Here is a 15,859-nt window from a genome sequence, read left to right as displayed (position 1 = left end):
ACCCTTCTTTCCTTTAAACATGTTACAAAGCCAAGAAAATAAGAAAAAAAAAGATTTTCTTCCTAATTGAATCTCCAGATTAAGTAAAAAAGACAACAATGTTTTTAAGTTTTATTGTAAATAATTATATTTCTCTATTTGAATTTATTTTATTTAATTTTCTTTTTATGTCTGATGTGCTTCAATATTTGATAAAAATTGATGAAAAAAATTTTATTTTTACCAATTCTTTCATTAATTTCTTTTTTTTTTTTTTTTTTTTTTTTTTTTTGTAGAAAGACATTTTGAATATTTGAAACTATTAATAATAAAAATGTTTTAAAAAAATTCCATTTTTAAGAAGTATGAGTTTCTTTAACTTCTGATAGAGCATGGAATGAGATTATTAGATGCAGTTGTTTGGACAGCTGAAGATTTGGCATGTCTCACTGTTTTGGTGACAACACTTTCTGGTGCTGGGGGTACACACAAATACACACACAGGAAGTGAGAAAACAAGAGAAAGATTACACAGTCATACAACCCTAACTAGATCCTCACTCATAAAAAGAGAGAGAGGAAGAGAATAAGAAAAACATTAAAACGTCTGATATCAAGTCAGTATTGAATCAGTAATGCCAAGGATGTGTCCTCCCCCTCATTTTCTGTTTAATTTTTTTTCCTTTTAAACTCCTCAATATTACCGATCAATTACTTTATAGTTGAGGTGGGAGAGTGATTCATTAATTTTTATTAGAATATTTTTATGTTTTACTTTTGACCAGTCATCTTTCTTTAGCCTTAGACAAGTGGTTCTCAGCCATTTTTTTTATCTGTGGACCTCTTTCATTCCAATTTTATTCTTGTGGATCCCTATAGCCATTCAGTGTTTAAAAACTAATTTCATTGATACTTCTTTCAAAATTCCTATTTTGTTTTTTCACACATTCACTTATGTAGGCTGAACTGTGTAAAACAGAGAAAGAAACCTAGATTATTCTTACAATAAATACATCTAGAGCAAAAATTTTCTCATGGACCCATAAAATAATCTTGTGGACCTAATTTACTATTTTTCTTATATGGATCCCCAAAAATTTTATATATGGATCCTGGTTCAGAACCACTGCCTTTGACACACTTTGGTTTTTGTTTCAAAGATCACTTACCTTTTATTAAAGTAAGTAGCTTTGACAAATAGAAAATATTTTCATCATAATTTAATGTCCACTTTTCCATGTTTGCACAAGTCAGGCAGAATTTGGTGAGGCAAATTTTCTATGGTTGGATACCATTCCTATCACCAACTCTCACCTGTTTACAATCAAGGTAATACTGTCTCATAGCCAGATATGTTTTCCATGGAAGACTGGAAATTATAACTTCGCTTGTATAATAATTGTCTAGACAAAGGTACACACACACCTACACAACAGGATTCTTTCAGTTTCTTTTTACCAGATCCACTCACAAGGCTTTGGTCAACATGGGATTATAACAAAAGACACCCAAGGTGCTATGTAGTGAGACTGAACCTGAGACTATATGGTTGCAAAGCAATCTTCTTAACCACACGGCCATGGCTGCACCTATTTCTATGTATATTATTTTTAAACCATATTCATAAATTTATTTTACTCTTTAATTTTGTAATTTTTAGAATAATCCAAAATTGCGAGAGGGTTTTCGTCAAATAACTCTAACTTTCATCATAAGAAGAAAAAAAACTGTCATATTGAAATCTTATCTCTTTCATAGAATAATGACAATCTTTATGCCAAGATTTTGGATTTAAATTTAAACACTTTTATTGGGACAGTGATTTTATGGAGATTGCTATTGAAAGGGTTGGGTCCCCCCTTTTTTGAAAAATCGTTAATATTCATACAGCTAAATGTTTGGAAAGCCAAAACAGTTCAGTCATCATAGCTTGATAATCAAGCAATCTGGATGATTTATTTATTGTGAATTGATGAGATGATTTTAAAATACCAATTAGCTTTTAGGTTTCTTCAAATACTCATTACAATTGTTGTTTAAGCATGGTACAGATAATCACCAAGTAGTGCTGAGAAAGAGCAGAACCTTAACTTCTATAGCACTTAAACTAACCACATCTGGCTCAGACATTCTACCTGTTTAATGTTCTAACTGGCTAGATCTGGCATTTCATATCTACTTTACAATGTCTTTCTAAATATAAACAATTACATCATCAAAATCTCAAAGCTGTGAGATAATCTATGATTAATACAAAACAAAGTGTATAAATAAGCATTACATTTGACAGAGGAATCTGAATGCTAATGGGTTAAACTCTAACTTCTTCATCAAGGTTAGGTAGTCTAGAGGCAGAAAAGTCAGCTAAAAGAACAAAAAAATCAGGCAGGTATGAAGGTAGAAAGACTGATAAATAATAACAGGTGTAAGACAACTTTTTAAATAAATACATTCCTAACACCTGTTATTGTTTGCCTGTCTTTATACTTCTATATTTTCATCCATCTATTTTATGTTGGCTTTCCAAGTATACACACGGATGTAATTATAATAGAAAATATATTATTTATGTAATTAGAATTTAGAAACTTTGTGAGATGTGAAATAATTTATTTTTAACAACGGAACTCAAAGTATATAAAACCTATAAATGTTGATTTCAAATGTTTGCCACAAGACCAACAATTTCAGGGAAGGAGGCTAAGGTGATTACATCGACCCCAGTGCTCAGCTGGTACTTATTTTATCAACCTCTAATGGATGAAAGACAAAGGCAGTGTGGAATTTGCACTCAGACCATAAAGACAGACGAAATGCCACTAAGCATTTTGCCCAATGTGCTAACAATTCTACCAACTCACCACCTTAGATAATGGCTATGAATATTAGCATGTAAATATTGAGTTAACATACAGTCCTCACTGAGTGGAACCAAGCTTCTAAAATGAAGTGAGAATGTCAGTTTTGTTTTGGTACAATAGTAGAACATCCATTTGTTTACAGAAGATGAGGGTTCAAGTCCCAGAAGCAGCTTTTGATTTTCATTTCTATCCAAAGGGTTTTTCAACCCAATATTTACACACTTAATATAGCTTTAACTACTTTGAAGTCCACCATTTAATTTTGTAATATTTTGCTGCCACCCACTTTTCATTTTTATAATTGATTTCTTGTAACTAACTATTGAAACAAAACATCGTTTCTTCCCTCTATTTTCTTAGTGAATACATTACAAACTTTAAAAATTACTACATTAACATCATCTCTTCACAAACACACACAACATAGCATACACACTCAAATCTATTGATACATGTCTGTGAGTATGGCTTCTCTGTATTACCCACAGAAATCTTAACTTTATGACCAGTAAAAACAAAATGTGTAAACTACATCATATGAAATGTAGAGAATCCCAGAAAGTACCCAACTATAAACAATGAGTTGACTTGGCTCCTGTGTCTCAAGTGCCAAATGCACAGAACCAATTAAACTTGATTCCTTCACAGAAAGGGTTAGTACTGAAAGTTAATTAGTCCATATGTCTAACATTGTGAATAACCCCTTATAAAAACAGAAGAGGATGTAAAAGAAGACAAAACATTTATTATTATTATTATTTTTATTAAGGCAGCGAACTGGCAGAATTGTTAGCACACTGGTTGAAATGGTTGGCAGTATTTTATCTGAGTTCAAATTATGCCATGGTTGACTTTACCTTGTATCCTTTCAGGGTTGAAATATTAAGTACCAGTGAAACACTGGAGTTGATGTAATCTACTAGTCCTTTCCCACAAAATTTCAGGCCTTGTGCCTTTAGAGAAAGGATGATTATTATTATTATTGGGCGGCGAGCTGGCAGAATTGTTAGCACGCCGGGCGAAATGCTTAGCAGTATTTCGTCTGCTGTTACGTTCTGTGTTCAAATTCCACCGAGGTCGACTTTGCCTTTCATCCTTTTGGGGTCGATAAATAAAGTACCAGTTACGCACTGGGGGTCGATGTAATCGACTTAATCTCTTTGTCTATCCTTGTTTGTCCCCTCTATGTTTAGCCCCTTGTGAGCAATAAAGAAATAAATTATTATTATTATTATTATCATTAAGGCAGTGAGCTGGCAGGCTCGTTAGCACACCAGACAAAATGCATAGCGGCATTTCATCTGTCTTCACATTCTGAGTTCAGATCCCTCCAAGGTTGATTCTGCCTTTCACCCTTTCAGGGTTGATAAAATACGTACCAGTTGAGCACAGGAGGCGATGTAATTGATTTACCCACTCTCCAACAATTGCAGGCTGTGTGCCAAAATTTGAAACCATTATTATTATTATTATTATTTTTATCATTATCATTATTATCATTATGAAGGCAGTAAGTTGGCAGAATTGTTAGCATGCCAGGCTAAATGCTTCGCAGCATTTAATTTGTCTTTACATTCTGAGTTCAAATGCTGCTGAGGTTGACTTTACCTTTCATCTTTTCAGGGTCGATAAAATAAGTAGCAGTTAAACACTGGGGTCAAGGTAATCGATTTAAACCCCCTCCCCCGCTGAAAATGTTGGGCTTGTGCCAAAATTTGAAATTATTATTATTATTATTTCATGTCATTAGCTTATTAATTAGTTAGCCCTAATTTTTATATTGCATCTTTTTATTGAAATCTTTTATCAAATCATTGATATTTTCCCCTTTTATCTATGATGTTTATCTATAAAAAATCTGTCTTAAGTTTGTCTCAGTAAATGACAAACTCACTATTACAATATTAAGCCTGCTAATTAACTCCATATGAGTGGATATATCTAGCCATGTGTGTGTGTGTGTGTGTGTGTTTGTTCCTTCATCGGAAACTGATGATTTATTCCATCACTACTCTCAGTTTTCTGCATCTATGCATTTATAATCATAAATATTTGAATGAATAAATAAATTCAACTGTATATGTCAAGTATATTGTCTTCCATTTGTATACATATACACATACATACACATATACTACACATGCTGGTGCCACATAAAAAGCACTCAGTACATTGTGGAGTGGTTAGCATTAGGAAAGGCATCCAGCCATAGAAACCATGCTAGAACAGACACTGGAGCCTGGTGCAGTGTTTGGCCTTACCAGCTCCAGTCCAATTGTCCAAACCATTGCCAGCAAGGAAAACGGGCATTAAATGATGATGATGATGATTAGTGTTGATATAATTAACGATTCTGGTGAGGTTCCTTACAACACTCATCTATACAGTCAAAGCGTTTTGTCAGGCTACCAAAGTAACTAGTTGTTATATTGATGTTGTGTGTTAACTTACAGGCAGACAATTTAAGTAACAAAAACCTCATCCATTAAGGCTCTGTTACTAGAAATACCAGGGAAATGTGTTTGAAATCACACCCTACTATTCTAAAGGAAGGACACAATTTAGCCCCAGATATGTAAAAACAACAGGAATACCTGTAGCTTATAGGTCTGATCAAACATTTCTGACCTGGGTCTATAAAAATCTCTCAATCACTACTTCTATAAGTATTGTCGATATCATGATTGATTATTGATTATCTCTATATCATTGTTAATATTGATATTTTACATTATTTGTTACCCCAATTAAGCAATTATTACAATACTGTCCATGTAACCTTAACCTTTTAGCATTTGAACCAACCATATCAGGCCCAAAGATTCTATCTGTTTTATGTTCAAACTGGCCAGATCCAGCCTTTCACACCCACTATGAGATAATGTAAACAGTGTGAATAAGAGTTACATTTGACAGAGTAATCTGAATGCTAAAGGGCTAATTACATATCCTGACATCCTATCAGCTAACACATCATTAATTCTTTTCTTTGAGACACTGTACTACATGGGATTGCACAGGTAGTCAAAGAATCCTGAAACACAATATCATATGAACCATACTAACCTTGCTTACATTCATTTTGAAGGGAGAAAACTCTAATCCTGTCATCTCACTCATTTTAGTTTTGTAACAATCATTAGAGGACTGCGCTTTGACTTAGAAAGTTTTCACCAAGAGAATGTTGAAAGTTAACCCTTCAGCATTGATTTTACTGTCATATATAATGCTTATTTACATTGTTTCAAATTAATCACACATTATCTCATAGCTTCAAGATTTCAATGATATCTTTTACTTGTTTTAGTCTTTAGGCTATGGCCATGCTGGGGCATTACCTTAAAGAATTCTTAATTGAATGAATCGACCCTAGTCCTTTTTTTTATTAAGCCTGGTACTTATTGCATCAGTCTCTGCTGCTGAACCACTAAGTTGTGGGGATATAAACACACACACACACACACACACACACACACATATATAAATAGGCTTCTTTCAGTTTCTATCTACCAAATCCATTTACAAAGCTTTGGTCAACCCAAGGCTATAGTAGAAGACACTTACCCAAGGTGCCACACAGTGGGACTGAACGCAGAACCATGTGGCTGGAAAGCAAACTTCTTGCCACGGACCCATGAATGACATTATAGGGTAGGTGTGAAAAGCCAGATTTGGCTGCTTTGAACATAAAACAGGTAGAATACCTAGTCCAGTTTAAATGCTCAAGAATTAAACTCATCAAATAACTGGCAAATTTCCCTCAAATCACACTTGACTGTCTTAAAAAAGAAGAAAACATGCAATGGTTATTGCAGTTTGGGATACACTGTGCTTAGGGTAAACAAAAAACGGGTCCAATAGTCATGGCTAAAATGATTTTGATCAACGGTGTGTTCAAGCCTTGGGAGCACACCTGGTTACTCCGTCGATTATGAGTTATGGAATTGATGTTAGGTTTAACCTTTCAGCGTTCAGATTACTCTGTCACATGTAATGCTTATTTATTCACATTTTTTTAAAAATTAATCCTGACTCATCTTGTATCTTTGAGATTTCAATGATGGGATGGTTTATTTTTAGAACAACATTGGAGGATAGGTGTGAGAGGCTGGATTTGGCCGGTTTGAACATAAAACAGGTAGAAGAATATTTGGACTGGATATGGTTAGTCTGAATGCTAAAGGGTTAAAAAGAAGCATTATTTTGTAATTTTTTCCTCTTGATTCAATCCTTCAATCCTTTAGCATTCAAACTACTCTCTCAAATGTATTGCCTATTTTTCACATTGCTTTGAATTAATCACACATTATTTTGTAGCTTCAAAATGTCAACGGTGTGTTTTTATATGTTTAGAATGACATTGTAGGGTAGGTGTTGGAGGTTGTATCCGGTCAGTTAAAAGAAGTAGGCTATTTGGCCCAGATATGGCTGGATTAAATGCTTAAGGCTTGATATGGTAAACAATAATAGCAAGATGCTGCCAACCTACATGACATGTTTTTACATTACACATCAAATGCAATTTGGTAAGGCCATTTTACTGATTGACCACTATCTATCTCATCGTGAACTGTATTATATTGTGATCCCTGATACCTTTTTGGTCTTTTGTGGTTGCGGGACCAGAATTCTCTAAAGAGGTTCCATGGTTTATACTAAACCTATTTATATCTTCTCTTCTCCAATTTCACTGATACAATGAGTAAATGTGGTCCCTGTGTGACTTGTCTTACCTTTACTGTAAACAACAGCTAAATTATACTCTAGAGCAATGGTTCTCAGCTGGGGTCCATGTGGCCCTTGGGGATCCATATAAGCTTTTGTTGTTAAAATTTACCTGCAATTAATTGGTTATATTTCTAAATTATACAAAATATTTTAATTTTGTTTATACAGTTCCTAATAATATTTAATTTTAAAAAAATATGATTTTTTTAAAAACATCTGATGTCTAAGAGGGTACATCTGAGTAAAATCGAAATCAAAGGGCTCCATAGGTAAAAAATGGTTGAGAAACACTGCTCTAGAGTCTTAACAAGGAATAAGGGAAGGATAGACACATTGTATAATGTATACCTAGATATACTGTCTACCAAAAAAATATATAGGATGGCCAGGGCAGGAACGGTTTTGATCATAGGTCTGCTTGATCAGGGCTAAACAACATTGACATTGACGTATTGTAAAGGTTGATAGTTTGTATGTTCACTCAACCAAAATTGCACTTAACTTCATCAAAAACTTTTGTGCCCAGCTTTATTACTGTTTCCATTAAATTATGGCTAATAAAACAAGGTAAATTTTAATCTTTAAAATAATTTATTCCTTCAAGCTGTCCATGTGAAATGTGTCAATGAATTTTTAAATTTTATATTTAACCCCTTTAACATGAAAATCAGATATATCCACTCAAAATTTCATTACCCTTAACTGCAGAAAGTAGTTTTGTATACCAATTTATCTTTTGTGGCAAGATGTCATGTTTTGAAACTATTTTCTGTTGAGATATGTCAAGCTTACTGAAGCAAAATGACTTGCAGAAAAAGAAGAAAAAAACACCATCTTTTGGTAGATGTTTAACATCATTACTGGAATAACCATGAAATGTTATTTTATAGTGAAAGAGTTAATTTCCAGTGTGACACGAGTCAAAAACATTGAGAACTACTGATATGGGATGTTGCTCATCCATTTCCCTTCCTTATCTTCTGCAATCCCAGCCTTCCTTTCTGTTCCTCTCTCCATCTTCCAACTTCAATCTTTATTGGTGGAGTTACCAACATTTTTCAGTCAATTTCAAGTACAATCATGACAATGGAAAGGTTTAGTGAAAATATCTAACTATAGTGTGTGTGTGTATATGTACATATATATATATACATATATATATATACATATATATATATACACACACACACATATATATACATATATATATGTATATATATATATATATATATATATATATATATATATATATATATATATATATATATATATGCATACATGTGTGTGTATTTATGTATATATATATATATGTATTTATATGTATGTATATATGTATGTACGTATGTGTGTGTGTGTATGTATGTGCGTGTGTGTGTGTATTTGTGTGTGTGTGTGTGTGTATCATACTGCAGTTGATCTGGAATCTTATGCTGTCATTCATGTTGTAATATGATTTTTTGGAAGATTTGCGTTTAAATATTTACATTTTGATATTGAAAACTTGTGTGGGTAAATTGTTTCTTATATATTAGAATGATTAAGCTTTTTCTTTTTTTTTTAATGTTTGTCTTTAGTAGAAATTCTATGTATTACATTCCATTTCCAAAATCTTTATTAGTTACCTTTGTTTAATTTTCTGCATCACCAGCTACATTTCAAGGAGTTGCATTTTCAATTTTCTGCTATAACATTAATGAAAGATTGATATTTTAGACCCAGACAACCGATATTCAAGTATCATTTCACATAGGTTTTCTTCTTCGGGTTATTTTTTTCCATTCTCTCTAATTGTGACAGCATTTTTTTCTTTTCATTTCAAAGGCCTCAAACTCTTCATGTTCGCATAAGCACTTTTTCGTGTTTTAGTCCGGTTCTTGCCCATTTTTCAAATATATTTATAAATCTAATTGTCTTTTTCATTGACAATCCATAGCTTTATTTTAATTACATTTCATGTACAGACTTTTTTTCTCTCAAACGTGGTGTACTCGTGATGGTCAACTATCACAAGGGAGACAATCTCTTGTAGATAAAATTAATCTAAGACAAGTTTGAAAGTTTGAAATTTAACTCAAAGATGGAGATATACAAAATGTTCACATATATATACTTTTCACTTTGGTAACTATTTTCCACAATTTATTGATGTTACCTTCAGATCGTTTTTATTCCTTCCAACTTTTTTTGATTCCTTATATATAGACTCTGTATGCAGGGCTGACACTTAAAGTGTTGAAGATTGATGTTTTATGCTTCATGTAGTACACCAGTCCAAGACAAAAAGCATTGAAACTTGAGGCCCCACTATTAACCACAATGATATCTTAAAAATTCATCAAAGCATCAGAGCACAGGGCCCAATTTAAACAAATCTAATTGGCTTAAAACTGGCCCTGATTGCAAGTGTGTGTGTGTGTGTGTGTGTGTGTGTGTGATGTTGCTTAACCTCAAGCCAACTTCTTATTGAGTAGAGATGTTCCAGTTATGACCATCCTGTCTTTGTGTTTTCTTTTTCAAGGCATTATACAAAAATGACCACCTTAACCAAAATGTCCTAAGTCTTGAAATGATAGTAGGATGTGATCTGTGATTAATTTGACTGTTATTAGTAACAAACCACAGGACATTGTCACTAGTTGATAGTGTGTGTGTGTGTGTGTGTGTGTGTAGTGCATGTGCACTGAAGTGCATACATTTTTTGCTTAAAATTTCTTTTGCAAATTTATCTCTGTGTTCAATTCCAATTACATTTTAATATCACTAGCTACAACTCAGGTGTCCTTTCCAACAATTAAGCAATTCCTTTCATTCCATTTTTTAAAAAAAATTCTTAAAAGTTCATTTTATAAATTACACCAATGTGTATTTTGGGACCAAAATATTGAAACAGAATATTCCTTCCTTCTTCTTTCCCCTCCTTCCTTCCTTCCTTCCTTACTTCTTCCCCTCCTTTCTCCCTTCCTTCCCCTTTTCCTTCCTCCCTCCCCCTCCCCCCTCACTCCTTCCTGCCTTCCTTCCTCCCTCCCACATTAACCTGTGTGGGTTGAATTATGTGAGATGTTAGAGAAAGAAACCTGTTTCTTGCAATACTTACCAATACATACATCTAAAGCAGGAGTTCTCAATCATTTTTTTTTACCTATGGACCCCTTTTTATTACTATTTTATTCTGGTGGACCCCTATAGCCATTCAATGTTTAAAAACTAGTTTTATGGAAACTTCATTCAAAATTCTATTTAGTTTTTCACACATTAACTTGTGGAAGTTGAACTATGTAAAATATTACATACATCTAAACCAAAATTCTTCAGGGGCCCTTCAAATACTATTGTTGATCCCCAATTTACTATTTTGTTGCATGGACCCTAAAAATCTTATATGGACCCTAGTTGAGAACCACTAATTTAAACATTCAGACAACTAATGAGAAGAATTGGAAGTGAACAGTGGAGAAGTCTTTAAAAGAAGAAACATGGGTGTGGGGCATCAGATGTACTGTTGGTGAATTTCAGTAAGCATGGAAGTTTTGAAGGATGTAGTGACAAGACACCCTCATTTCTTCTTCTTCTTCTTCTTTTTTTTAAGACTTTTTCCCTGTTCATTTCCTTTGTTTCAATTAATTTTTAAAATAATGAATAATTTGGTAAAATAACTTCATCACTGTAAAACTGACTTTTGGGACATAAATTAGCATAAAATTTAGAAGTAAGGTTTTTTATTGAGAGTGTTGCAATGCTCTTTGCAGGGCTTTCTATCCAGTTGCAAATTGATTGGTTGGGCGTTAACTTATATCAATCTTTGCCTCAATAATCATAATTGAGTAGAATCATTAACAGCAATTAAGCCCCGAGCAACACCGGGCACTTCTGCTAGTCTTAAATAATTTTCAAAATCTTGTCTTTGAAACAAAATAATAAAACTTACAGCAGAATTAAAGTATGGAGAGGAAACCATAAGAATTTTCTCCAAATATTTTTTTTTTATTTTTAAATGTACATATATTCTGATTTTGTTACCATGACAATGTATTATTACATTAATGCTGAATTTGTCTAAATTTAATTTGCAAAAAAATGGTTTAGTATTCTTCAATTTCTTATCTTCTACATTCAACCAGATTTTAAATTCAACTGAATTTAATTTACTGTTATGTAATTAGCTGTTACCATAACAACATTCATGCGAGTGGCTATTGCTATAGTTACAATCATATGACTATTACCTAAGTTATTTGTATTTAATCTTCTACATTAAAACTGACATTAAATCTTGTGCGTGTATATAGATAATAAAATTAAAGTTTTTTTTTACTATTATCTGCTATCTAGTTTGAAAACCTGGCTGTGTAATAAGAAGCTTCCTAACCACATGGTTCTAGGTTCAGTCCCACTTACATGGCACCTTGGGCAAATGTCTTCTACTATAGCCTCAGGCTGCCCAAAGCCTTGTGAGTGAATTTGGTAGACGGAAACTGAAAGAAGCCCGTCGTGTATAAAAATACATAGCTGTATGTGTGTACCTTTGTGTCTGTGTCTGTCCAACACCACTGCTTGACAACCAGTGTTGGTGTGTTTACATTCCTGTAACATAGCAGTTTGGCAACAGAGACTAATAGGATAAGTACCAGGCTTAAAAAAAGAATAAGTACTGGGGTTAATTCATTTGACTAAAAATTCTTTAAGGCAGTGCCCCAGCATGGCCACAGTCTAATGACTGAAACTAATAAAAGATAGTCTAGTCACTATGACATCGGACTGCTTGCTTACAGAACAGTGATTGGTTCAAGTCCTGTTACCAGCTAAAGCACCTAAATATTTAATCATCAAATGGTACAGTCCACCTAACTGTAAACTGATACATTGGTTAGTATAGATCAGTGCTATAAAACAATGGAAGGTCTGTCTTAGTCCCCCCGCCACTCAGTTGACCTGTACATTAGGCAGCAGTAAGATGTCTCACCAGTATTTCCCAAGGTAAATGTTGAGTCACTTCAGATCTTCTTTGAACATGGTGCTCCATGTCTTTTGAGGTCTCTCTCCCTTTCTTCATCCCTCTAGTGGTATCCATTGTATAGCTGTCTCTAGGTATTTATTCTAACAGTCAGAATACATGATCTGTAAGTCTGCACAGATTGGCTCTTCTCAGAACTTTGGAAACAGCAAGAAAAGTTGTCAACAATATCTGGCAGGTCTATGCAATTTACAAATATTTGCATAGCTTGATGGTTTATATCTTATCACCCCTTCTAAGATGAAATTATTAAGACTGCCTCTCGTAACCCATTGGATTGCAAGACTCAAAATATTTAGCATATTAATTTTTTGCACAAAGTCACATTTAATGGAGAAAAGTTTAAGCAATCTCATTAAAGCAGCAGAAAAATGATTTGTGATATTTCTTTTGGGTCTTTATGTGCTGAGTTCGAATCCCACCAAAGTCAACTTAGCTATTCATCATTCCAAGATAAATAAAATAAAGTACCAATCAAGCACTTGGATCAATAGCACTGACTAAATCCTTCCCCTCAAAATTGCTGGCCTTGTACCTAAATCATTATCATCATCATCATCATCATCATCATCATCATCAGCATCATTATTATTATTATTATTATCATTACTATTATTATCATTATTATTATTATTATTAAGGCAGTGAGCTGGCAGAATCGTTAGCATGCCAGACAAAATGCTTAGTGATATTTTGTTTGTCTCTACGTTCTGGGTTCAAATTCTGCCAAGGTTGACTTTATCTTTCATTCGTTCGGGGTCAATAACATAAGTACCAGTTGAGTACTGGGGTCAATGTAATCAACTAGTCCCCTCCACACAAATTTCAGGCCTTGTGCCTATAATAGAAAGCTGGCAAGCTGAAGAGCTGCACCAGGTTCTTGTCTAATTTGGTTTTGGTTTCTACATCACTTTAAAGCAGTAAGTTTGTGTCATAGAGCTATGAGCTGTCTCAAGTGGATTCAAATCAAAATGGTTAATGAGATGACAGAGTGGATTTTATGTCCATATAACTTTGCTTCTTAAAGGCATTTGACATGTTTAAAAAGTTAGAAACCCTCTAAGTTTTATTAAAAGTGGCAATTTGTCCTTTTTTCCTTCTCTTTTCAATCTCTGAGACACTCTTTACATCTCTGAATCCTTCCTTGGATCTTCAGGTCTCTCCTTGGATCTGTGGGCCCATTATTGGATAATGTATAAACTGAAGCTCCTTTTTCATAAGGCCTGGGTGTGGCATAGCATTTCAGTAGGTACAACAAACAGAGAAAGTATATTCTTCTCCTCTTTATTGCAACCTCAAACCTTTGATCTAGGGTACACCACTCATGAGAAAATAACACAGGATTATCATAGCTTGAGAGACTTCCATAAAGACAGTTCAGCTTGGTCAAGACTAATAAAAGGTTAAACAACAACTTTTTGTTCTTATTCATTACACCTCCCCTTTTCTCCCACCAGTCTTCTTTCATTTGAAAGGAGAATTGTATATTGTTTCAACAAATTGTAAATAATTTCTTTCAACATTTTCATGGTTTATTTACATTTAGAAGAATATCAATGTAAAATTCTTTGAGACAAAGTATTTGTAAATTTTGCTTTTTATTTTTACAAATTGTCTTTTTAATGAAGTTTAGGTTTTCTTTCTTTCTTTTTTGAATTTTTTAATACAAAAATCTTAATTTCAATGTAAAATATCCAATAAATGTTTTAACCGACTTTGTACTTCAAAGACATTTTCATATTCCAAATAGTTTTCAGTAACTATTCATTATTGTGTGTGTGTGTGTGTGTGTGTGTGTGTGTGTACAAGTGTGTGCATGCGTGTATGAGGGGATATTGAAAACTTCATGGCTTTTGGTAAAACAAAATACTGGAGGATCAGTTAATTATGATTTTATTCAACATATTCCCTTCTCAAATTTACACACTTATTGCAGCAGTCCTTCAGTTTTTCTAAGCCTTGTAAAAGAACTCAGAAAGTTGAGTCTCCAACCAAGCCTTTCATGATATCATTAAAGCCAGGAACTTTTCAATCCTCCCTTGCATGTGTATGAGCATGCATCTGTGTATGTGCGCATATGCATGCATGTATGTGATCTCTTTGCAATGAACAGTATTAACTAGCAGACTTGAGATCTCAGGTAAAGATGAGCTTCATTCAGTAGAGTCAAAAGTTATACAGCTAAAAGTGGATCAGAGAGAATGGTGCTGTCCTGGAGACTGAAAAACTTGATGAACCAGTTAGACTAATTCTTTCTAATTTTAGCACAAACCTGCAATTTTCAGGGAAGGGTCTCAGTTGATACCATTGGCTCCAGTACTTGACTGGTACTCTGTGTTATTGACCCCAAAAGGCTGAAAGGCCACATTGACTTTGTTGAGATCTGAACTCAGAATGTAAAGACCTGAAAGAAATATCACAAAGAATTTTTCCAATGCTTCAACAATTCTGCCAGCTCACTACTTTAGTTAGACAAATAATCTTTTCTACTATGGGCACAAGGTCTGAAATTTCAGAGGAGGGAGTAAATCGATTACATCAACCCCAGTACTAAACTGGTACTTATTTTATCAACACTGAAAGGATGAAAGGCAAAGCTGACCCTGGTAGCATTTGAACTCAGAACATAAAGATGAGTGAAATAAGCATTTTGCCTATGTGTCAATGATTCTGCTAGCTGCCAATAATAATAATTCTTTCTCCAATAGGCACAAGGCCTGAAGTTTTGGCAGAGGAGATTAGTCAATTACATCAACCCCAGTCCACCATAGGTACTTATTTTAGTGACCCAGAAAGGATGAAAAGCAAAGTAGACCTTGATGGCATTTGAACTCAGAACATAGAGCCTGATGAAATTCCACTAAACATTTTGCCCAGCATGCTAACAATGCTGCCAGCCCGCCACCTTAGTCAAATAATGGTAAACTTTTTTGTCACTGCATGTTGAAATTTTAATTTTGACAATAATCCTGTCACTGGAATATTACTTACATATCAACATTGTTCTTTTAGCATCCACTTTCCTGAGCTTGGATAGGTCAGATTAAGATTTGCGGAGGCTAATTTTCTATGGCTGGATGTTTGCTCTTGTTGTCAACCCTCACCTGTTTCCAAGCGAGTTTAATATTCCCTCTTCTTCAAACATGAATAACTTATTTATTGGACATGTCTTCGCAAAAGATTGCAAAAGAAATGACACTAATTTCTGTATGACTGGTGTCATTTGTTTACCTGTTGTTTCTAGCATGTCTGAGATGACATTTGTGTACCCCCCCCCCCC

Source organism: Octopus bimaculoides, chromosome 21 (assembly GCF_001194135.2).
Source record: "Octopus bimaculoides isolate UCB-OBI-ISO-001 chromosome 21, ASM119413v2, whole genome shotgun sequence".
Taxonomy (NCBI): Eukaryota; Metazoa; Mollusca; class Cephalopoda; order Octopoda; family Octopodidae; genus Octopus; species Octopus bimaculoides.
This window is presented reverse-complemented; position numbering follows the sequence as displayed.